The following is a 23,587-nucleotide window of genomic DNA, read 5'->3' as shown; positions in this document are numbered from 1 at the left end:
TAAATAATAATTTCTTTATTCAAATTATATTAATTATCTTTATCAACTGTATTAATTTGATGCTAATATTTGATTGTAAAAGGCCTCCATTTTTTTTACCAATGGATTCCTTATATAAAGCCATGTCCAGGATAAAGCCATGTCCAGGATAGAGCCATGTCTAGGATAGAGCCATGTCCAGGATAAAGCCATGTCCAGGATAAAGACAGTCCAGGATAGAGCCATGTCCAGGATAGAGCCATGTCTAGGATAGAGCCATATTTAGGATAAAGCCAGGATGTATTTGTGACCAGTGATCAATTAACAAGGTGTTGTTGTTGACAGGCGTGCGCCACGCTGGAGGAGGATGAGGGCGGCCAGCGCGTAAGAGGTAAGAAGACACTATAGGCTCCCCCGCAACACCTTGTGGTGGGTGTGTGTTGGTGGTGTTCCCGCCGCCGTGTCTGTCTTGGCTTGCATGTCTTGTGCATTGTGTCTCACGGTTGGCTTGGCTTGAGTGGCTTCTTGCGTTAATATTGATTTGTGGCGTTGGCTGATTCGCGTGTCGTCCGGGCACTGTGGTGTGGCCCGTTTTCTCTTATTTGCTGCAGGGGTAAAAAAATGAAACTATTTTGCCTAACCAGTTTGAAAATTCATTTATTGAAGGAAAAGAGAATGTAAAGGATTTGGGAGTAATCACGTGGGAAGACCTTACTTGTAAAGAACATAATAGAGTAGCTGTCTCAGGTACAAAGAAAATGACTGGTTGGATAACAAGAACCCTTCAAACAAGAGATACCAGACGAATGGCACTTGTGCTCATTAGGGGGGAAGTATTGTTGCACGCCCACAGCTTCATTCAAAGCTGGATTAATTTCTGACCTGGAGAACGTGCAGATCTTTTACTTCTAGAATCCACCCAAAAAAACTAATAAAACATCTGATTTATATTAACCGATTAAAATTAAATCTGTATTCCCCAAATCGCAGGTTGGAGAGACATAAAATTGACACTTGGAAAATAATAGAGGGGCTGGTCCCAAACCTGCACACAGACATAACAGCACATGAGACCAGAAGGCATGGCAGGATGTGCAGAATACCCCCGTTGAAGAGCAGAGGTGCAATAGGTACACTGAGAGAGAACTCTATCAACATCAGAGGCCCGAGACTGTTCAACACGCTTCCACTACACATAAGGGATATAACTGGCCGACCCCTCACAGTGTTCAAGAGAGAACTATCAACATCAGAGGCCCGAGACTGTTCAACACGCTTCCACTACACATAAGGGATATAACTGGCCGACCCCTCACAGTGTTCAAGAGATAACTATCAACATCAGAGGCCCGAGACTGTTCAACACGCTTCCACTACACATAAGGGGCATAACTGGCCGACCCCTCACAGTGTTCAAGAGAGAACTATCAACATCAGAGGCCCGAGACTGTTCAACACGCTTCCACTACACATAAGGGACATAACTGGCCGACCCCTCACAGTGTTCAAGTGAGAAGTTAACAAGCACCTTCAATGGAGACCTGATCAACTAGACTGTGGTTGATCATACGTCAGTTGTATTCATACACGAGGCTGCCAGCAGCCTCATGTATGAATAAAACGTCCAATAAATCAAATGGAACTTTTATGGTCCATAGAAATAAGATTTTTCACGTAATGGCGATTAATAAAACAATTTAGTTCCATCAGTTGTTTAAATCATTCCCACTGTAAAATTGTAATGGTGAAAATATTACTAGATGACAATTCGAAATGGTGGAGGAAGTGAAATCCCCAGCGTAGGAATGTGACCTGGAGGAGTATATCACATGGATGAGACATGAGAACAGAGTGAAGGGATGTTGTCTAACACATTGGACCACTGGGATCGAACGCCGACCTTGTAAGAAGCGAGGCTGCCGTTCTGCCGACCAGTCGAAGTGGTTGGGTAAGCTATGAAAAGTTTATCTTCCCATAGTAGGAAAGCAACATGTAAAGGATCTGGGAATAATGATGTCTGACGACCTAACGTTCAGGAGCATAACCAAGCAAATATTGCGTCAGCCAGAAAAATGATGGGATGGATTACGAGAACCTTCAAATCCAGGGATCACATCACAATGGTTATACTATTCAAGTCACTTGTACTATCCCGTCTTGAGTACTGCGCAATGGTCACTTCTCCCTTCAGAGCAGGAGAGAGAGTGCTAAAATAGAAGGAATTCAGAGAACATTACGGCATGCATAGGTAAGATAAAGCATCTTAATTATTGGGACCGCCTCAAGGCTCTCAAAATGTACTTTGTATAAAGGAGACGGGAGAGGTGTCACATAATATATACATAGAAAATACTGGTGGGCCAGGTACCAAATTTACACAGTAAATTACAAGATACTGGAGTACAGCGATATGGAATGAAATACAGAATTGAGCCAGTGAAGAGTACAGATGCCATAGGCACAATCAGAGAACACTGACCACTAGCGGCCCACTGTTGTTCAATATCCTTCCAGCAAGTTTAGATAATATTGCCGGAACAAAAGTGGAAGTCTTTAAGAAAAAAGGAGTTTTCTGCAAGAAGTGCTGGACCAACCGGGTTGTAGTGTGTGCCTGCGGGCCGCTGCAAGCAACACTCAGGTTGAGCACTCTCACAAGTCAAGGGCCGGGCTTGGGGAGTAGCTGAACTGCCAGAACCTCATCCAGGTCCCCTCGACTCCGGGTGTACGAGTATGGCGAGACACCAAGACCACTGGGTACAGCGGTCACACGCAACATGCCACAACACTATCAAACCACAAGTCCGTGATGTGTCTGTGATCAGACATTGAGGCCTTACAAAAGGATCAAACCCGCGCCCCCAAACTCTTCAGGCACAAAACATCAGTCACCAAATTTATCACGAGGTGATTTGATCTAACGAGGATATATATATACACGGGTCTAGTGGGCAGTGGGGACGGACCCAACGCTTACACCGCACTACACTTGGCTGTGCAGGGGGGAAATAGTCTTACAGGTTCCATAATAATAATACAGATTATTATTATTATTGAGAAAATCAACAGGAGCTCTGATGAAGATTCGAACCTATGTACCGGGTATTCCTAAATGCACCCTCTAGTCCACTACGCCACGACATGGTGGCGGGAGGAATCGTGTGAAACCCTGAGTGGGCTTCAGGGGGAATCCTCGGGAATCCTCGTAGGTGCAGTAGTACCCCCAGGTTGCCATTCTTTTGACCATGTCGTGGCGTAGTGGTTTAGAGCGTGCATCTGGGAATACCCGGTACATAGGTTCGAATCCTCATCACAGCTCCTGTGGATTTTCTCATTGATATATCACAATAATGTGATTTCTCTGTGTATTATTATTATTATTATTATTATTATTATTACAATATTAATATTATTATTATTATTATTATTATTATTATTCATGATTAAAAATGTAAGTAAATCTGTGTTTTTAGAAGTGCAAACAAGTATTGAGATAAGAAAAATCCCATTTAATTAATATAGGATTTTTTTTTAGATAATCTTGAAGGTGTGTAGAAGCGTGTTACTGCTTGACCTTCGAGGTGTGTGTGTGTGTGTGTGTGTGTGTGTGTGTGTGTGTGTGTGTGTGTGTGCGTGTGTGTGTGTGTGTGTGTGTGTAGTGTATGTGTGGTGTATGTGGGGGGGTGTGTGGTGTATGTGGGGGGGTGTGTGGTGTGTGTGTGTGTGTGTGTGTGTGTGTGTGTGTGGTGTGTGTGTGAGTGTGTGTGTGTGTGTGTGTGTGTGTGTGTGTGTGTGTGTGTGCGTGTGTGTGTGTGTGTGTGTGTGTGTGTGTGTGTGTGTAGTGTATGTGTGGTGTATGTGGGGGGTGTGTGGTGTATGTGGGGGGGTGTGTGGTGTATGTGGGGGGGTGTGTGGTGTGTGGTGTGTGTGTGTGTGTGTGTGTGTGTGTGTGTGTGTGTGTGTGTGTGTGTGTGTGTGTGTGTGTGTGTGGTGTGTGTGTGAGTACTCATCCAGTTGTCCTTGCGGGCGTTGAGGTCTGACTCTTTGGTCCCTCAAATAATGTGTGTGGGGGGAGGGGGTACCTGTTTCCCTTCATAATAATTTCCTTAACGTGGTAGCGTTTGTTGAATGGTAGGATGGTTTCAACAGCGGTTGAATACGCTCTGCTGTTTGAAATTGAAGTTGAAATAAGTTTATTGGGGTATAAATACACACAAAGGGATGAGGTAGCTCAAGCTATTCTCACCCCCGTTCAGTACAACATGTTCATACATATATAGACACACATCACAAACAACACTCATATTACCGAACATTCTGAGTGATAAACATATACATTTCTTCCTATACACATGCAGTATGTTACTAGACGTACACACACACACACACACACACACACACACACACACACACACACACACACACACACACACACACACACACACACACACTCACTCTTTCATGACTAGGCACACAGACCATTTGCAATAGACATTCAGACAATTCAACAATGTTACAATCTTGGTGCAAAATTCTTATATCTCTCCAGAATATCATCAACCTTTCCGTTGTGACTCATCCAGGCAATTTGTCCAGAAACAGTTCTTTATCTCAGTGTTTTTATATACATTAATCAAGGGACAATCAATAACATAATGGGTGAGGGTGTGAGACCTTAACATAACACATAGTTTACACTTGGTGTCATTATCATTAACACCTGTACCACATTGCCAGTAATATTTGTACCCAAGCCTGAGCCGCATGTGTACAGAGTCACTCCAAGCATTTCTCCTTTTACCATAAGTGAAATGAGTGTTTTGACTCACACAAATGTAGTGTTGCATGGTTTGGCTTCCCTCATATATTACACCTCTCCTCGCCACTTCTGCTTGTGCCTGAAAAAAAAAAAAAAAAAAAATATATATATATATATATATATATATATATATATATATATATATATATATATATATATATATATATATATATATATATATATATATATATATAATTTTGCTTTTTATTTGTCTCATTGTTAAAACATAAGTACTGGTGTGTAGTGCTGCTGGCTCGTGTGGGTAATGTCTGCTGGACCTGTGACCTGCCTTTATGTGTACTGGTATTGTAAACTACCTTGTTTAGTGTGCCTGCTTGTTGTTCCCCTTGTTTGTGTCTGCCTGCTTGTGTCTGCTTGCGTGGTGCCTGCTCACTAACGCGCCGCCACTGACAGTGAACATATTGCTATAGATTGCCGGAACTCAACTCTGGGGCCCCGCCATGACACTGACTCTTGACCAACAGGCCTCGGCGACTCCGGAGAGGATGTGGGCATTTGAGGTCACGTGAGGTCATTCATCAACCACCAAACTGACGCCTCACACCAACACGGAGTCGGAGGTCAGTATCAAGATGCCAGACGCCACAAGCAAGTCTCCCATCACTACCTTGTTATTGTTGATTTTAAAGAGCCATGTAAGACGTTCTGAACACTGTATATACCTCCAGGAGCGCCACCAGGGGGAAGCCTCGGGAATCCTCGTGGGTGCAGTAGTACCCCAGGTTGCCATTCTTTTGACCATGTCGTGGCGTAGTGGACTAGAGGGTGCATCTGGGAATACCCGGTGCATAGGTTCGAATCCTCAAAACAGCTCCTGTCGATTCTCTCATTGATATATCACAATAATGTGATTTCTCTGCTAGCTAGACTCCTCAACCGTGGCCTAAACTCAACCTTATAGTTGCTGACGTGTTGTCCCCCCCCTCCCTCCCCACCATCACTTGTACTGTCCCGTCTTGAGTACTGCTCAGTACTCACTTCCCCCTTCAGAGCAGGAGAGATTACTGAAATAGAGGGAATACAGAGAACATATACGGCACGCATAGACGCGATAAAGCACCTAAATTATTGGGATTGTCTCATAGCTCTCCAAATGTACTCACTAGAAAGGAGACGAGAGAGATACCAAATAATATACACCTGGAAAATACTGGAGGACCAGGTCCCTAATCTACACAGTAAAATAACAACGTACTGGAGTGAACGATATGGAAGAAAATGCAGAATACAACCTGTGAAGAGCAGAAGTGCTATAGGCACAATCAGAGAACACTGTATAAACATCAGAGGTCCACGGTTGTTCAACATCCTCCCAGCGAGCATAAGAAATATTGCCGTAACAACCGTGGACATCTTCAAGAGAAAACTAGATAGTTTTCTTCAAGGAGTGCCGGACCAACCGGGCTGTGGTGGGTATGTGGGCCTGCGGGCCGCTCCAAGCAACAGCCTGTTAGACCAAACTCTCACAAGTCAAGCCTGGCCTCGGGCCGGGCTTGGGGTGTAGAAGAACTCCCAGAACTCCATCAAGCAGGTAGCACACCTCTACAAGAATGATAGCGACAATCATATAACAAAGCCTCAGGTAGGGCGGGCCCGTGTAAACGGTGTACAAGGAACTCCATATTACCAGTAATGGCCTGACAGTTTAGTAAGGAACTCTCATAACAAGAGGAAGACAGCTTAATTACAGGAGAAAATAAAAGATAATTGGTGTGGCAGATAACGACAGAGAGGGGAGGGAGGGCGTCTTTAGTTGTGGGGGGGGGGGCACTGTTTGTTTCCCCTTATTGTTGTTCCCTGTGAGGCTAGAGCTCCTCCTCCTCCTCCTTCTTCTCCTTGTGTTACCTACCTATCAGTACTTTCCTCTCAGTGTCTAAGGGGAAGTGAGGTCTAGCTCCTCATCCCCCGCCTCCTATAGCCGTGTGGCTGTTGCTTTTCAACTTAACTATTCTGACTTTCCAATTGTTTGTCGAAACTGTCCTTAAAGTTGTGGATGGAGGTGGCTTCCACAGCTTAATCAATGGGCTCACCATAGCCCGTGCTACTTGGAACTTTTTGTTCCAGGTAACGAATCTTAAACAACAACAATTACACAACTTCCTCTTTTAGAACACTGCACGTGTTAACTCCCCGTACAGGGTACGAGTACTCCCTTACATAGTAGTAGTATAGTGCAGGGGCTGGTCCCAAACCTTCACTCAGAAATAGCATCACATGAGACCAGAAGACATGGCAGGATGTACAGAATACCCCCGTTGAAGAGCAGAGGTGCAACAGGTACTCTGAGAGAGAACTCTATCAACATCAGAGGCCCGAGACTGTTCAACACGCTTCCACTACACATAAGGGACATAACTGGCCGACCCCTCACTGTGTTCAAGAGAGAACTATCAACATCAGAGGCCCGAGACTGTTCAACACGCTTCCACTACACATAAGGGACATAACTGGCCGACCCCTCACAGTGGTCAAGACAGAACTTGATAAACACCTCCAAAGATACCTGATCAACCAGGCTGTGATTCATACGTCAGGCTGCGAGCAGCCGCGTCCAACAGCCTGGTTGACCAGTCCAACAACCAGGAGGCCTGGTCAACGACCGGGCCGCGGGGACGCTAAACCCTGAAATCATCTCAAGGTAACCTCAAGGTAACGTTCCTTCAGCAGATTTTTTTGTTCACCTCTTCCACAGTGACTAGAAACTTGCCGTGCGCGGTCTTGCTCACGTCAGGTGAAGTGGTCGCGAACCCTGGCTGGTTGTGTCATGTGGAGTCCTCCCGCCTTCACCTTCCTGCACGGGGGTCGATGTCTCGGGTGACCTCGGCGAGACTGGTGACCCTTGATGACCAGTGTGAGGTGTAGTGACGCTGGTGCTGCCTGGTGGCACCCTGATCCCTGGCCCGCCTCAACCCACCAGTGCCTGGCGTGAAGACACCCGAGGCCAGCCTCACCTTCATTACAGTCCTCAGACAGAAGACAAGAAAATATTTTGACTTGTGTTGGCGGCCTCCGGGTGTAATATTGTGCAAGAACCCGTCGACGCTCCCCCCCTCCCCCACACTTTCTCCTATATTGTATTCCCACTGGCCACGCCCACCTACCCAGTGCTCCCACTGGCCACACCCAAGCACCTAAATTATTGGGATTGTCTCAAAGCTCTCCAAATGTACTCACTAGAAAGGAGACGAGAGAGATACCAAATAATATACACATGGAAAATACTGGAGGGACAGGTCCCTAATCTACACAGTAAAATAACAACGTACTGGAGTGAACGATATGGAAGAAAATGCAGAATAGAACCAGTGAAGAGCAGAGGTGCCATAGGCACAATCAGAGAACACTGGATAAACATCAGAGGTCCGCGGTTGTTCAACATCCTCCCAGCGAGCATCAGAAATATTGCCGGAACAACCATGGACATCTTCAGGAGAAAACTAGATTGTTTCCCTCAAGGAGTGCCGGACCAACCGGGCTGTGGTGGGTATGTGGGCCTGCGGGCCGCTCCAAGCAACAGCCTGGTGGACCAACCTCTCACAAGTCAAGCCTGGCCTCGGGCCGGGCTTGGGGAGTAGAAGAACTCCCAGGGTGGGGAGAGGAGGGGCTGGGGTGGGGAGAGGAGGGGCTGGGGTGGGGAGAGGAGGGGCTGGGGTGGGGAGAGAAGGGGCTGGGGTGGGGAGAGAAGGGGCTGGGGTGGGGAGAGGAGGGGCTGGGGTGGGGAGAGGAGGGGCTGGGGTGGGGAGAGGAGGGGCTGGGGTGGAAGTTGTTTTGCTTGATGTGTTAGTCGTTCACCCCCGTGTGGGTGGAGGGGGGGAGGCTGCCGTTCTCTATGGGTGCTATTTAGAACAAATCAATAGTCAGTGATAGTGGATGGTACAGCTTTGTCCGTCTGGGCTATACCAGTGAGTGCTGGACACGTGTCGCGCCCTGGGACCTCGTGCAGCGCCCTGGGGGCCACGTGCAGCGCCCTGGGGAGCCACGTACAGCACCCTGGGGGCCACGTGCAGCGCCCTGGGGAGCCACGTGCAGCGCCCTGGGGGCCACGTGCAGCGCCCTGGGGAGCCACGTACAGCACCCTGGGGGCCACGTGCAGCGCCCTGGGGAGCCACGTGCAGCGCCCTGGGGGCCACGTGCAGCGCCCTGGGGAGCCACGTACAGCACCCTGGGGGGCCACATCTTGACACGGTCTAGTGCCGTCTGATAATAATAATACTTATGGCTGCTATGGCCGGAAACGTCACAAAGGAACCGATGTACAAAGGAACGTTTCGTACAATTTATTTTGTTAAGTGCTAGAGGAAGATGGCAACAAGTTTCTTAGGCCTAGTCAAGTACATATATATATTCTAAATTAGAGGACTCTTGCACCTTTAGGGACTCTTGCATCTTGGAGGACTCTTGCATCTTGGAAGACTCCTGCATCTTGGAGGACTTGCTCCATCATGGTCACCGCAAAAGGTAGTGACTTAAGACCCTCCCCACCACCATCGCCACCATCGCCACCACCACCACCACCATCGCCACCTGGCGCCGCGGCGCCACCACCACCATCGCCACCTGGCGGCGCCACCATCGCCACCTGGCGGCGCCACCATCGCCACCTGGCGGGGGTGGTGGTTCAGTCTTAAAGTTTCATCTGTTTTGTAAGGTGTTGTGTTCTGATATGTGTTTTGTGCCACAGCTGTTGAGTGCAGGTCGAGGCGCTGCTCTTGTCGCACACTGGTCACCGGTGTCTAGGCTCCGTCGCCCAGGATATTGGGGACCTGTGTGCCAGGTAACTGAACCCTTGACATTGAATTCTGGAATCCAGGGGCCAGATTCACGAAGCAGTTACGCAAGTACTTAAGAACGTGTACATTTTATATCAATATTTGACGCCTTTGGTTACATTTATTAAACAGTTTACAGGCATGAAAACTTGCCAGTCAACTGTTGTTATTGTTATATACAGCCTCCTGGTGACTCGGAGCTCATTAACTGTTTAATAATTGTAAACAAAGCCGCCAAAGATTGAGAAAAGATGTACAGGTCGTAATTGCTTGCGTAACTGCTTCGTGAATCTGGCCCCTGGGGCTGAGTATGTTGTCTCTGGCTCCGTCACACTCCTGTACATCCCCGTGACTTTGTATAAGGTTTTGCAGCCGCAGCTGTCAAGCAGGTGTGAGAGGTGTCATAGGGCTGTGTGTTCCCTGACTGCCCTGAGGGATAGGTTAAGCACGTGGCTCTTCAATGTCATTAAAGAGTCATACTTCATTTCCAGTATGTCAATGTCATCTGTGAAGTCTTTTTTTTGTCTTAATCTTTCTCTTCATCTTCTAATCATTTTCTTGTTCTTCATTTTCCTCCTCCTCCTCTTCATCTCCCACTTCTTCCTTCACACACACACACACACACACACACACACACACACACACACACACACACACACACACACACACACACACACACACAAAAGTTCAGAAGTATGCCACTAGGCTAGTCCCAGAACTAAGAGGCATGAGTTTCGAGGAAAGGCTGAGAGAACTGCACCTCACGTCGCTGGAAGACAAAAGAGCCCGGGGGAGACAAGATCACCACATACAAAAGTCTCAGGGGAATTGACAGGGGTAGACAATAATGGATTATTTAACACGGGTGGTACACGCACAAGGAAACACAGGTGGACGCTGAGTACCCAAATGAACCACAGAGATACTAAAAAGAACATTTTCAGTGTCAGAGTAGTTAGTAAATGGAATGCATTAGGCAGTGATGTGGTGGAGGCTGACTCCATACACAGTTTCAAATGTAGATATTATAGAGCCCAATAGGCTCAGGATCCTGTACATCAATTGATTGACGGTTGAGAGGAAGGACCAAAGAGCCAGAACTTAACCCCTGAAAAACATCTAGGTGAGTACTCTCTCTCAGAAGAAAGTGTGAGTGAAAGGGCACCTCAACTGTTACCACAATAGAGAAGACTAAAGGTGATTGCTGCTTGTTTCTTATTACCTTCACTGTTCTCCACGTCTCAAGACTGACCTAACGCTGCCACGCGCCTCCCACATCCCCCCACACACCCCTCCCACATGCCTCTCACAACCCCCACACACCCCTCCCACATGCCTCTCACAACCCCCACACGCCCCTCCCATACTCCTATTCCCTTTACACCCCCCCCCCTTTTCACACACAATTATCCCATAAGCAGTGTAGGTATGAGAGGCGTGTAGTGTTAGAGTGTGACTGGCAGTGAGTGTGAGGACGTGGCACCTGGCGAGCCATGAGGTGCCATAACTGTGGTGTTGGGGCACAACTGGCCAGTGTGTGGCGACCCATTGATCCCTCAGCGTCCTGCTCCTCCCTCCTACCTCTCATTCTTTACTTATTTCTCAAGACGATCAAGACTCAGGACAGGTCTTGACCCTCTTCTGCCTCGTCTCTCTGTTCCGGGGGCCGGGACTTGCTTACACGGTCGAGCTTTAGCTCTCGTCCTCTCACTGACTTTCTTTATGTCGGTTACTGAATGAATGGATAGGAAATAATGAGAAAACGTTAAGCCGGTATGGCTGTATAGCATGGGGGGATACGATGGGAAGATAGGATGGGATAGGAGTTGATGGAGAGAAGGAACGGTGTCCATCCATTTGTACCATCGGGGATTTAACGCCGACCTGCAAGGAGCGAGGCCGTCGCCATACCGACCACTCCCAGTGGTTGGAGCATCAACAGAAGATAGCCCAGCAGTGTTGGCAGTGCTGGTCAACAGTGCAGAGTTACAAACCCAGTTAGATTTCAACTAAGATTCAACAGAGCAGAAGTTGTTAAACACATGGGGCATAATGTTACTGAAGCGACCATACGAGTCATACTCACACTCCGCCTAATTAAAACAGAAACAAGAAACAAATAATACTTAGTGGGTCAGCCAGAGACTTAGGGCCCGCGCAGAAAAATAACAAGTGGTGACCTCCAGGGTGTCTCCTCCCCCCCCCCACAACACAAAACTACACACACAAACCACAATAGCGTGATGCATCAAGTGAACAAATCCACAAGGGCCGTCACGAGGATTCGAATCCTCGTCACGGCCCTTGTGGATTTGTTCACTCAAAACTAATTTCTATAAACACAAATGGCAAAGCTAGGATATTTACCCCAGTGACTTCCACCTCCGATGTCTGCTGTATATCTGCTTTTGTGAGTACTCACCTAGTTGTGTTTGCGGGGGTTGAGCTCTGGCTCTTTGGTCCCGCCTCTCAACTGTCAATCAACTGGTTTACAGATTCTTGAGCCTACTGGGCTCTATCATATCTATATTTGAAACTGTGTATGGAGTCAGCCTCCACCACAACACTGTGGTGGGGGTGAAGTGATGCCCGTGACTCGTCCTTGCTGTAGGCTACCGTATATGTCGCTTAAATCTTCCGAGACAAGAGAACAAGAAAGAAACAGTGGATGTGAGTAGATAAGCTGAACTTGGGGAAAGACCTGGCTGTAGATTTATAATTACCGGGAAGCATAATAAACGGATGATCGCTGGAGTGGTTCATGCCAAGGTTAGACATAAGAGCTTTGGGTGGACATAAATAGGTCTTCTGAGGTATATTATTATCTTCATAGCCCCCCTCCCCCCCACGAGGTACCCAGCCTTACAGTAATCATCATTGTTGCCAATCGTATCAGTTCTAATGAGAATATTATATGTAGTTTTTTTCTATATGTATTCCGTGTTGATATCTTTGGTAGTCTGGTAGGCGCCTCGTTGTATATGTCCAGATTTATAAGTTTGGCTCGAGCGCTCGGGTGAGGCACTCATATGTCGTGGACAGTACTCTGGAGGCCTCCTTCCTCACGCTCCTAAATACTACTTTCGGCAGTACATTATATACTAAATACAACGTTCAGTAGTTCCATGTATGCTATACCGTACTTGTGAGCCTCTGGTGCTAGTCTCGGGGCTGTCTCCACGCCCAGGTCCTCTTTCAGGCAGGGCTTTCTACCTTTTAATAATTACTTTTGTTGTTTCAAGGAGATATCTTCCCCTTTTCCTTTCATGGAGGCCAGAGCCTTGTCTCGGAGTGTTAGGTCTTTACGTGCTCCGTTAACCCAGCGGGGAATTTGCTGGCTTTTGGAGCAGCTTTTGTGGTCAAAAGTGTGACAGCCAGTTGACCGTGGCTTCTTCTGGTCGAAGGGTAGAAGCCTGGCACAGTGTGCCCCAAAATATTGCTTTACCTTTTCCTTTGTAAATCTGAATGATGTGTGTGGAAACGCGAGCCCTTGCGACCTGGACACGGTTGAAGGCTGGTGTTGGTGATATCGGCATCCCAAGATATCTCAAGATATCCCGCCCATATGCCAGGTAAGGATGGGGCAGCTACAGGGGTTGCCATAGCGATATCTAAACGATATTTTAGAATGCCAGAGCCGCGCCGTTATCCAAGTGGACACGTTCACCTGCGTGATGTTGTTTGCTTGTAGTGGTTCAAGAGTTCTTGTACTGGTCTTATGATAATTTGATCTAGAAGGCTGTTGTCTGTGGAGCCACGACTGGTGGACGCTACACGTCCCTGGCACCCGGTGGACGGTGCACGTCCATGGCACCCGGTGGACGCCAGAAGAGGACGCCTCTTGCCATTACTGCCTAGACTGGTCAGTGTGCACCACTTGTAAAGCATTAGAGACTTTCCTGCCAGTCTTGACCCAACCCTTCACCAGACTTCCCCACTGGGCGCTATAAAGTCTCATCTCGTGCCGAAGTTACTGTGATCTTCCATGTTGGCGCGTCCCCTGCCACCACTACTGCTGTGTGCTGCCTCTCCTGCCACCACTACTGCTGTGTGCTGCCTCTCCTGCCACCACTACTGCTGTGTGCTGCCTCTCCTGCCACCACTACTGCTGTGTGCTGCCTCTCCTGCCACCACTACTGCTGTGTGCTGCCTCTCCTGCCACCACTACTGCTGTGTGCTGCCTCTCCTGCCACCACTACTGCTGTGTGCTGCCTCTCCTGCCACCACTACTGCTGTGTGCTGCCTCTCCTGCCACCACTACTGCTGTGTGCTGCCTCTCCTGCCACCACTACTGTGTGGTGCCTCTCCTGCCACCACTACTGCTGTGTGCTGCCTCTCCTGCCACCACTACTGTGTGCTGCCTCTCCTGCCACCACTACTGCTGTGTGCTGCCTCTCCTGCCACCACTACTGCTGTGTGCTGCCTCTCCTGCCACCACTACTGCTGTGTGCTGCCTCTCCTGCCACCACTACTGCTGTGTGCTGCCTCTCCTGCCACCACTACTGCTGTGTGCTGCCTCTCCTGCCACCACTACTGCTGTGTGCTGCCTCTCCTGCCACCACTACTGCTGTGTGCTGCCTCTCCTGCCACCACTACTGCTGTGTGCTGCCTCTCCTGCCACCACTACTGCTGTGTGCTGCCTCTCCTGCCACCACTACTGCTGTGTGCTGCCTCTCCTGCCACCACTACTGCTGTGTGCTGCCTCTCCTGCCACCACTACTGCTGTGTGCTGCCTCTCCTGCCACCACTACTGCTGTGTGCTGCCTCTCCTGCCACCACTACTGCTGTGTGCTGCCTCTCCTGCCACCACTACTGCTGTGTGCTGCCTCTCCTGCCACCACTACTGCTGTGTGCTGCCTCTCCTGCCACCACTACTGCTGTGTGCTGCCTCTCCTGCCACCACTACTGCTGTGTGCTGCCTCTCCTGCCACCACTACTGCTGTGTGCTGCCTCTCCTGCCACCACTACTGCTGTGTGCTGCCTCTCCTGCCACCACTACTGCTGTGTGCTGCCTCTCCTGCCACCACTACTGCTGTGTGCTGCCTCTCCTGCCACCACTACTGCTGTGTGCTGCCTCTCCTGCCACCACTACTGCTGTGTGCTGCCTCTCCTGCCACCACTACTGCTGTGTGCTGCCTCTCCTGCCACCACTACTGCTGTGTGCTGCCTCTCCTGCCACCACTACTGCTGTGTGCTGCCTCTCCTGCCACCACTACTGCTGTGTGCTGCCTCTCCTGCCACCACTACTGCTGTGTGCTGCCTCTCCTGCCACCACTACTGCTGTGTGCTGCCTCTCCTGCCACCACTACTGCTGTGTGCTGCCTCTCCTGCCACCACTACTGCTGTGTGCTGCCTCTCCTGCCACCACTACTGCTGTGTGCTGCCTCTCCTGCCACCACTACTGCTGTGTGCTGCCTCTCCTGCCACCACTACTGCTGTGTGCTGCCTCTCCTGCCACCACTACTGCTGTGTGCTGCCTCTCCTGCCACCACTACTGCTGTGTGCTGCCTCTCCTGCCACCACTACTGCTGTGTGGTGCCTCTCCTGACACCACTACTGTGTGGTGCCTCTCCTGCCACCACTACTGCTGTGTGCTGCCTCTCCTGCCACCACTACTGCTGTGTGCTGCCTCTCCTGCCACCACTACTGCTGTGTGCTGCCTCTCCTGCCACCACTACTGCTGTGTGCTGCCTCTCCTGCCACCACTACTGCTGTGTGCTGCCTCTCCTGCCACCACTACTACTGTGTGCTGCCTCTCCTGCCACCACTACTGCTGTGTGCTGCCTCTCCTGCCACCACTACTGCTGTGTGCTGCCTCTCCTGCCACCACTACTGCTGTGTGCTGCCTCTCCTGCCACCACTACTGCTGTGTGCTGCCTCTCCTGCCACCACTACTGCTGTGTGCTGCCTCTCCTGCCACCACTACTGCTGTGTGCTGCCTCTCCTGCCACCACTACTGCTGTGTGCTGCCTCTCCTGCCACCACTACTGCTGTGTGCTGCCTCTCCTGCCACCACTACTGCTGTGTGCTGCCTCTCCTGCCACCACTACTGCTGTGTGCTGCCTCTCCTGCCACCACTACTGTGTGCTGCCTCTCCTGCCACCACTACTGTGTGCTGCCTCTCCTGCCACCACTACTGTGTGCTGCCTCTCCTGCCACCACTACTGCTGTGTGCTGCCTCTCCTGCCACCACTACTGTGTGCTGCCTCTCCTGCCACCACTACTGTGTGCTGCCTCTCCTGCCACCACTACTGCTGTGTGCTGCCTCTCCTGCCACCACTACTGCTGTGTGCTGCCTCTCCTGCCACCACTACTGCTGTGTGCTGCCTCTCCTGCCACCACTACTGTGTGCTGCCTCTCCTGCCACCACTACTGTGTGCTGCCTCTCCTGCCACCACTACTGTGTGCTGCCTCTCCTGCCACCACTACTGCTGTGTGCTGCCTCTCCTGCCACCACTACTGCTGTGTGCTGCCTCTCCTGCCACCACTACTGTGTGCTGCCTCTCCTGCCACCACTACTGTGTGCTGCCTCTCCTGCCACCACTACTGTGTGCTGCCTCTCCTGCCACCACTACTGCTGTGTGCTGCCTCTCCTGCCACCACTACTGCTGTGTGGTGCCTCTCCTGACACCACTACTGTGTGGTGCCTCTCCTGCCACCACTACTGCTGTGTGCTGCCTCTCCTGCCACCACTACTGCTGTGTGCTGCCTCTCCTGCCACCACTACTGCTGTGTGCTGCCTCTCCTGCCACCACTACTGTGTGCTGCCTCTCCTGCCACCACTACTGCTGTGTGCTGCCTCTCCTGCCACCACTACTGTGTGCTGCCTCTCCTGCCACCACTACTGCTGTGTGCTGCCTCTCCTGCCACCACTACTGTGTGCTGCCTCTCCTGCCACCACTACTGCTGTGTGCTGCCTCTCCTGCCACCACTACTGTGTGCTGCCTCTCCTGCCACCACTACTGCTGTGTGCTGCCTCTCCTGCCACCACTACTGTGTGCTGCCTCTCCTGCCACCACTACTGCTGTGTGCTGCCTCTCCTGCCACCACTACTGCTGTGTGGTGCCTCTCCTGACACCACTACTGTGTGGTGCCTCTCCTGCCACCACTACTGCTGTGTGCTGCCTCTCCTGCCACCACTACTGCTGTGTGCTGCCTCTCCTGCCACCACTACTGCTGTGTGCTGCCTCTCCTGCCACCACTACTGCTGTGTGCTGCCTCTCCTGCCACCACTACTGCTGTGTGCTGCCTCTCCTGCCACCACTACTGCTGTGTGCTGCCTCTCCTGCCACCACTACTGTGTGCTGCCTCTCCTGCCACCACTACTGTGTGCTGCCTCTCCTGCCACCACTACTGCTGTGTGCTGCCTCTCCTGCCACCACTACTGTGTGGTGCCTCTCCTGCCACCACTACTGTGTGGTGCCTCTCCTGACACCACTACTGTGTGGTGCCTCTCCTGCCACCACTACTGCTGTGTGCTGCCTCTCCTGCCACCACTACTGTGTGCTGCCTCTCCTGCCACCACTACTGTGTGGTGCCTCTCTTGCCACCACTACTGCTGTGTGCTGCCTCTCCTGCCACCACTACTGTGTGCTGCCTCTCCTGCCACCACTACTGCTGTGTGCTGCCTCTCCTGCCACCACTACTGTGTGGTGCCTCTCCTGCCACCACTACTGCTGTGTGCTGCCTCTCCTGCCACCACTACTGTGTGCTGCCTCTCCTGCCACCACTACTGCTGTGTGCTGCCTCTCCTGCCACCACTACTGCTGTGTGGTGCCTCTCCTGACACCACTACTGTGTGGTGCCTCTCCTGCCACCACTACTGCTGTGTGCTGCCTCTCCTGCCACCACTACTGCTGTGTGCTGCCTCTCCTGCCACCACTACTGCTGTGTGCTGCCTCTCCTGCCACCACTACTGTGTGGTGCCTCTCCTGGCACTACTGTGTGCTCCTGGCACTACTGTGGTGCCTCTACTGGCACTACTGTGTGCTCCTGGCACTTCTGTGTGCTCCTGGCACTACTGTGTGCTCCTGGCACTACTGTGGTGCCTCTACTGGCACTACTGTGTGCTCCCGGCACTACTGTGTGCTCCTGGCACTACTGTGGTGCCTCTACTGGCACTACTGTGTGGTGCCTCTCCTGGCACTACTGTGTGGTGCCTCTCCTGGCACTACTGTGTGGTGCCTCTCCTGGCACCACTGTGTGGTGCCTCTCCTGGCACTACTGTGTGCTCCTGGCACTACTGTGGTGCCTCTACTGGCACTACTGTGTGGTGCCTCTCCTGGCACTACTGTGTGGTGCCTCTCCTGGCACTACTGTGTGGTGCCTCTCCTGGCACTACTGTGTGCTCCTGGCACTACTGTGGTGCCTCTACTGGCACTACTGTGTGGTGCCTCTCCTGGCACTACTGTGTGCTCCTGGCACTACTGTGGTGCCTCTCCTGGCACTACTGTGTGCTCCTGGCACTACTGTGGTGCCTCTACTGGCACTACTGTGGTGCCTCTACTGGCACTACTGTGTGCTCCTGGCACTACTGTGGTGCCTCTACTGGCACTACTGTGTGCTCCTGGCACTACTGTGGTGCCTCTACTGGCACTACTGTGGTGCCTCTACTGGCACTACTGTGTGGTGCCTCTCCTGGCACTACTGTGTGCTCCTGGCACTACTGTGGTGCCTCTACTGGCACTACTGTGTGCTCCTGGCACTACTGTGTGGTGCCTCTCCTGGCACTACTGTGTGCTCCTGGCACTACTGTGTGGTGCCTCTCCTGGCACTACTGTGTGCTCCTGGCACTACTGTGGTGCCTCTACTGGCACTACTGTGTGGTGCCTCTCCTGGCACTACTGTGTGCTCCTGGCACTACTGTGGTGCCTCTACTGGCACTACTGTGTGGTGCCTCTCCTGGCACTACTGTGTGCTCCTGGCACTACTGTGGTGCCTCTCCTGGCACTACTGTGTGCTCCTGGCACTACTGTGGTGCCTCTACTGGCACTACTGTGTGCTCCTGGCACTACTGTGGTGCCTCTACTGGCACTACTGTGGTGGAGCGTCGACTTGCTGGTAGCGAGGGCCACAACCCTTGGCTATACTGGCTCTTACCGAACAAAAGGTTCTGTATGGGACTTGTCTAAGTTATATTAAAGTTGGTCATGGCAAAGTCGCTGGGTGAGTGTTGTACTCACCTAGTTGAGCTTGCAGGGTCGAGCACATGCTCTTAAGCCCCGCCTTTTGCCCCCTCATTAGTTCAATACAGTGGCTCATTTTCTTTGTTTTTCTTATCATATGTACATTTAAAAATATGTATCGAATTGGTTTCAACAACTTCCTCATGTAGTTCGCTCCTCTTAAGACTTTAAGACTTACAAAACTCCTTTCTGATACCCCTGTGAGTCATATGTGTTTCCAATTTCCAGTTATGACCTTTGGTTTTATTTTTCCCTTCATATGAACATTGCTTCAATATCTACTTTGTCAATCTCCCTTAGTAACTTGAATATCGTAATCATGTCTCCCCTTACCTTCTTTCCTCCAGTGTAGTGAGGTCCAGTTCCCTCAGTCTTTCTTCGTAGCTCAGGAACGAGCCATGTTGCATATTATCGGACTTTTTATAAGTTTTGTTTTGTGTTTCTTAAGGTTGGGGTTCCATGCCGGGGCAGCATACTCAATGATGGATCTCAAGTTCTCAACCTCTTCCCTGTTCTGAATGATGATCAAGTCTAATAGGTTCTGTGTATCCCCTTCCTCCTCCTCTGGTGTCTTCTTCCTTCACATGTTGTGTGAGTGAGTGTGAGGAGAGATGAGGGAGGGAGGGAGGTTTCTCTCCCCTCCCCCCCTCATGTCTCTCACTATCTCTCTCTCTCTCATAGCACATTCTACACATTCTACCTTCTACACATAGTACTATCACTGCTAAAAGCAATGTGTAGTCTAAGACCTGTTGACTACCTAGATATTAGAAGGCGCGTCCCTAGTTAGTGATGTATTATGGTGTAGTATTACAGGTGTATACTGTATGTAGTATTACAGGTGTATACTGTATGTAGTATTACAGGTGTATACTGTATGTAGTATTACAGGTGTATACTGTATGTAGTATTACAGGTGTGTACTGTATGTAGTATTACAGGTGTATACTGTATGTAGTATTACAGGTGTATACTGTATGTAGCATTACAGGTGTATACTGTATGTAGTATTACAGGTGTGTACTGTATGTAGTATTACAGGTGTATACTGTATGTAGTATTACAGGTGTATACTGTATGTAGTATTACAGGTGTATACTGTATGTAGTATTACAGGTGTGTACTGTATGTAGTATTACAGGTGTATACTGTATGTAGTATTACAGGTGTATACTGTATGTAGCATTACAGGTGTATACTGTATGTAGTATTACAGGTGTGTACTGTATGTAGTATTACAGGTGTATACTGTATGTAGTACTGAAGTGTATTATGGCGTGAGTACAAGAGGTACTCACGCCATAATACACTTTTTGGTTAGTCATACAGGGCCATATGTTCGGTAGCCTGCACTGGCAAATTTTGGGTGTAATATGAGGCTATCTTCAAGAATACGAGAGAGAATAAAGTAATTGCAAAGCTCCAGGTACCTCATGCCAACGGGCCTGGAGGTCGTCCTCAGCAGCGCGGAAGCCTGGGGGGTCGTCCTCAGCAGCGCGGGAGCCTGGGTGGTCGTCCTCAGCAGCGCGGGAGCCTGGGGGGGTCGTCCTCAGCAGCGCGGGAGCCTGAGGGGTCGTCCTCAGCAGCGCGGGAGCCTGGGTGGTCGTCCTCAGCAGTGCGGGAGCCTGGGGGGGTCGTCCTCAGCAGCGCGGGAGCCTGGGGGGTCGTCCTCAGCAGCGCGGGAGCCTGGGGGGTCGTCCTCAGCAGCGCGGGAGCCTGGGTGGTCGTCCTCAGCAGCGCGGGAGCCTGGGTGGTCGTCCTCAGCAGCGCGGGAGCCTGGGGGGTCGTCCTCAGCAGCGCGGGAGCCTGGGGGGGTCGTCCTCAGCAGCGCGGGAGCCTGGGGGGGGGGGTCGTCCTCAGCAGCGCGGGAGCCTGGGGGGTCGTCCTCAGCAGCGCGGGAGCCTGGGGGGTCGTCCTCAGCAGCGCGGGAGCCTGGGGGGGTCGTCCTCAGCAGCGCGGGAGCCTGGGGGGGTCGTCCTCAGCAGCGCGGGAGCCTGGGTGGTCGTCCTCAGCAGCGCGGGAGCCTGGGGGGGTCGTCCTCAGCAGGGCGGGAGCCTGGGGGTCGTCCTCAGCAGGGCGGGAGCCTGGGGGGGTCGTCCTCAGCAGGGCGGGAGCCTGGGGGTCGTCCTCAGCATTGCGGGACACCGTGTTTATGGCGGGCGTGTTGACGTTAGTAGCCTCCTCCTTCTCACACTTCACTCTAGCCTTTGATACCGTGAAGACCGCCACTATCGTCTTCCGGGAACTTAGGTAAATTCTTCCAATAACTTAGCTCTTCTTACCTGTCTCACTCTTTATGTGTCAAGCTCTCTGCCTGCCTCACTCTTAAGCTGTCAAGCGCACTCCCTGCCTCACTCTTAAGCTGTCAAGCTCTCTCCCTGCCTCACTCTCAAGCTGTCAAGCGCTCTCCCTGCCTCACTCTTAAGCTGTCAAGCTCTCTCCCTGCCTCACTCTCAAGCTGTCAAGCGCACTCCCTGCCTCACTCTTAAGCTGTCAAGCGCTCTCCCTGCCCCACGCTTCGCACCTCTCACTTCCCACTTTACATTTTGATAACTTTTTAAAGTATTTTCTTGCATTAAGTGCCCCTTCGGGACAGGGGGACGGGGGGTAGGTCTGGTCTCCGGTACTGGGACAACTCTGGAGGGCCACGACACACAACCAACTCTCCCGCCCGCATTCATCTGTGTCCCCTTGGTGTGGGAGGGGTGGCGGCGCCGGGTGCCGTCCACTGCCCCAGGTCGCGTGACTCCCTCCCCTCTCTCTCTCTGTCTCTCTCTCTCCCTCTCTCTCCTCCAGGCCGCCTGCGTGTCCCACCGTATAAGAGGCAGCTGGATCCCAGCCACCATATTGATTGTTGAGCGGCGGTCCAGAGCGGAGTACGGTGCGGCGGGGACCGCGATATCCGGACTGAAATCGTGGTTTTCCCACTGTCTTTGTCTTTGGTACCAGGAATGAGGGTCTAGAAAGTGACTGTAAGCGAAGCTGAATGTTTGTGTGGAGGATTGTCGGCCATGACGCATGGGGGTAAAGATATATCTTGTGATAATTACGAGCCGTAGAGAGGGACTAACGAGGCTGTGTATTGGCCACCAGGAAACTGAAACACCCATTCACCCGTTACGGTCTGTCTGGTTATGTATGCACATTTAGAAACTATAAACAGAGAGTCCATGCTCGTAACTTTCAGTGAGCTTGTTATGTGATTTAGTGTGAGAAAATGTCAGTTAAGTTACCCCTGATATATCAAGTGGTTGTGGTATTTTCGTTTTCTGTGAAGATGTGGTGGGTGACAATGTGGTGGCGCCGCACTGTGGTGCCGCAGTCTGGCGCTCAGGTGGCCACCCTCCACAACCAACATCAACTCTAATGACTGACAAAATAACGTGGTAACCAATAAATAACGACCCCCCCCAAAAAAAAAAAAACGATTTTTGTTTTCTTTTAAAATTATAACTGTTTAAAAATTGTCACAGTGACTCGTGTCCAATCACACACACAAGTGAACGAATCCAGGTGATAAAAGGGGAGAAGTTTAGGCTCGCTTACCGCGCTGTGTACAGTGCACGTGAGAAAATATTCAGCGAGAGAGAGAGGAGATGAGGAGAAGACTGTGATGTGAGGCGACGATGGAAGTGAGAGTTGTAACACATGTCTCATCCACTGCTGTTATGGGGCCCTATTGTACCTGTGTTTCCTTATGCATACTGGCTGCCTCCTTGAATGCAGGACCCTCCACACCGGGGCCAGTCTGTCAGGATTCACGTGTCCTCTCTCCTCCTACGACACCTGTACATCTTGCCTCCATTATGGCGGCTCTGAATGCATTTGTTAAAGTGGGTGAGAATCGGAGCATAACAAACCCAAGGTGTTCATGTACCTGGCAGGACTTCGAATGTAGTAAACTGTTTAATGGTTAATGTGGAGGAACCTAAGCCACCAAAATTGAGGACAGGTAGCGTAAATAGCTGTGACGTCATGACCCGTAGTGCAAGAAGGTTATCAAAAGAATATTCTTTCATGGTGATGTTTCTTCAAATAGACTCTGCGTGAGTGTCGAAAATAGCTTTTCATGCTGCTAATTCAGCATGAAAAGCCATTTTCATGCTGAATTAGTTTACCAAAGCGCATAATATTTACGTAGCCTAACAAAGGTGCTAAGTTGACCTTAGCGCTTTCGTTAGGCTGCGTTTTGTAGGCCTGTAGGCCTATATATTATGGTATATACTATATAAAGCTTCCCGGGTGGTGCTACAAGAGTATCTGAAAATAGGGAAAGTAATCTGTTGTTGAGGTTGTTGGGTATGCCGCGCGCGCGTACGCATGCCCGCTGGAGCCAACACGGGGGGGAGGGAGAAGGTAGTGTGGACGGGGGTATATATCTCTGGAGTGGGTTCTGGGGTCTGATGATAACAGGGGTATACCTGGAGTATACTTAAAGTGGGTTCTGGGAGTTGTTCTACTCCCCAAGCCCGGCCTGAGGGCCAGGCTTGACTTGTGATAACTTGGTCCAACAGGCCGTTGCTTGGAGCTGCCCGCAGGCCCATATTTTTTGTGTACTCTGGTTGGAATGCTCTAGGTATGCTCCAGGAATGCTCTAGGTATGTTCCAGGAATGCTCCAGGAATGCTCCAAGATTGCTCCAAGTATGCTCCAGGTATGCTCCAGGAATGCTCCAGGTGTAGACAAGACATGCTGAGGTTGTAGCAGGTGTGAGCATGCACGCTCCCACCTCTGCCTCGGCTGATGACCCACACTATGTCAGCCTTCACATCTTCCTGTATTTAATGCCTCTTGTGTTCATTATATTTTGTTATATTC

General features: G+C 50.8%; 1 protein-coding gene across 2 annotated transcripts in view; it reads left to right on the top strand.

Moving 5' to 3' along the window:
• The first annotated feature begins 329 nt into the window (after nt 1-329).
• Nucleotides 330-23,587, top strand: part of LOC138349580 (tyrosine-protein phosphatase non-receptor type 4-like) — a 263,170-nt gene continuing 239,912 nt past the window's right edge. Inside the window, exons 1-2 of one of the 2 annotated variants that reach the window (XM_069301148.1) lie at nt 330-370; nt 5,281-5,376. The gene's annotated coding sequence lies outside the window, so the exon portion shown is untranslated. The remainder of the gene's footprint in view (nt 371-5,280; nt 5,377-23,587) is intronic. The other variant, XM_069300934.1, reaches the window with a different exon arrangement.

The sequence above is a fragment of the Procambarus clarkii genome, chromosome 1 (assembly GCF_040958095.1).
Source record: "Procambarus clarkii isolate CNS0578487 chromosome 1, FALCON_Pclarkii_2.0, whole genome shotgun sequence".
In the NCBI taxonomy this organism is placed as follows: Eukaryota; Metazoa; Arthropoda; class Malacostraca; order Decapoda; family Cambaridae; genus Procambarus; species Procambarus clarkii.
Note: the sequence above shows the minus strand (reverse complement) of the source record. Positions and strands in the feature narration are given on the sequence as shown.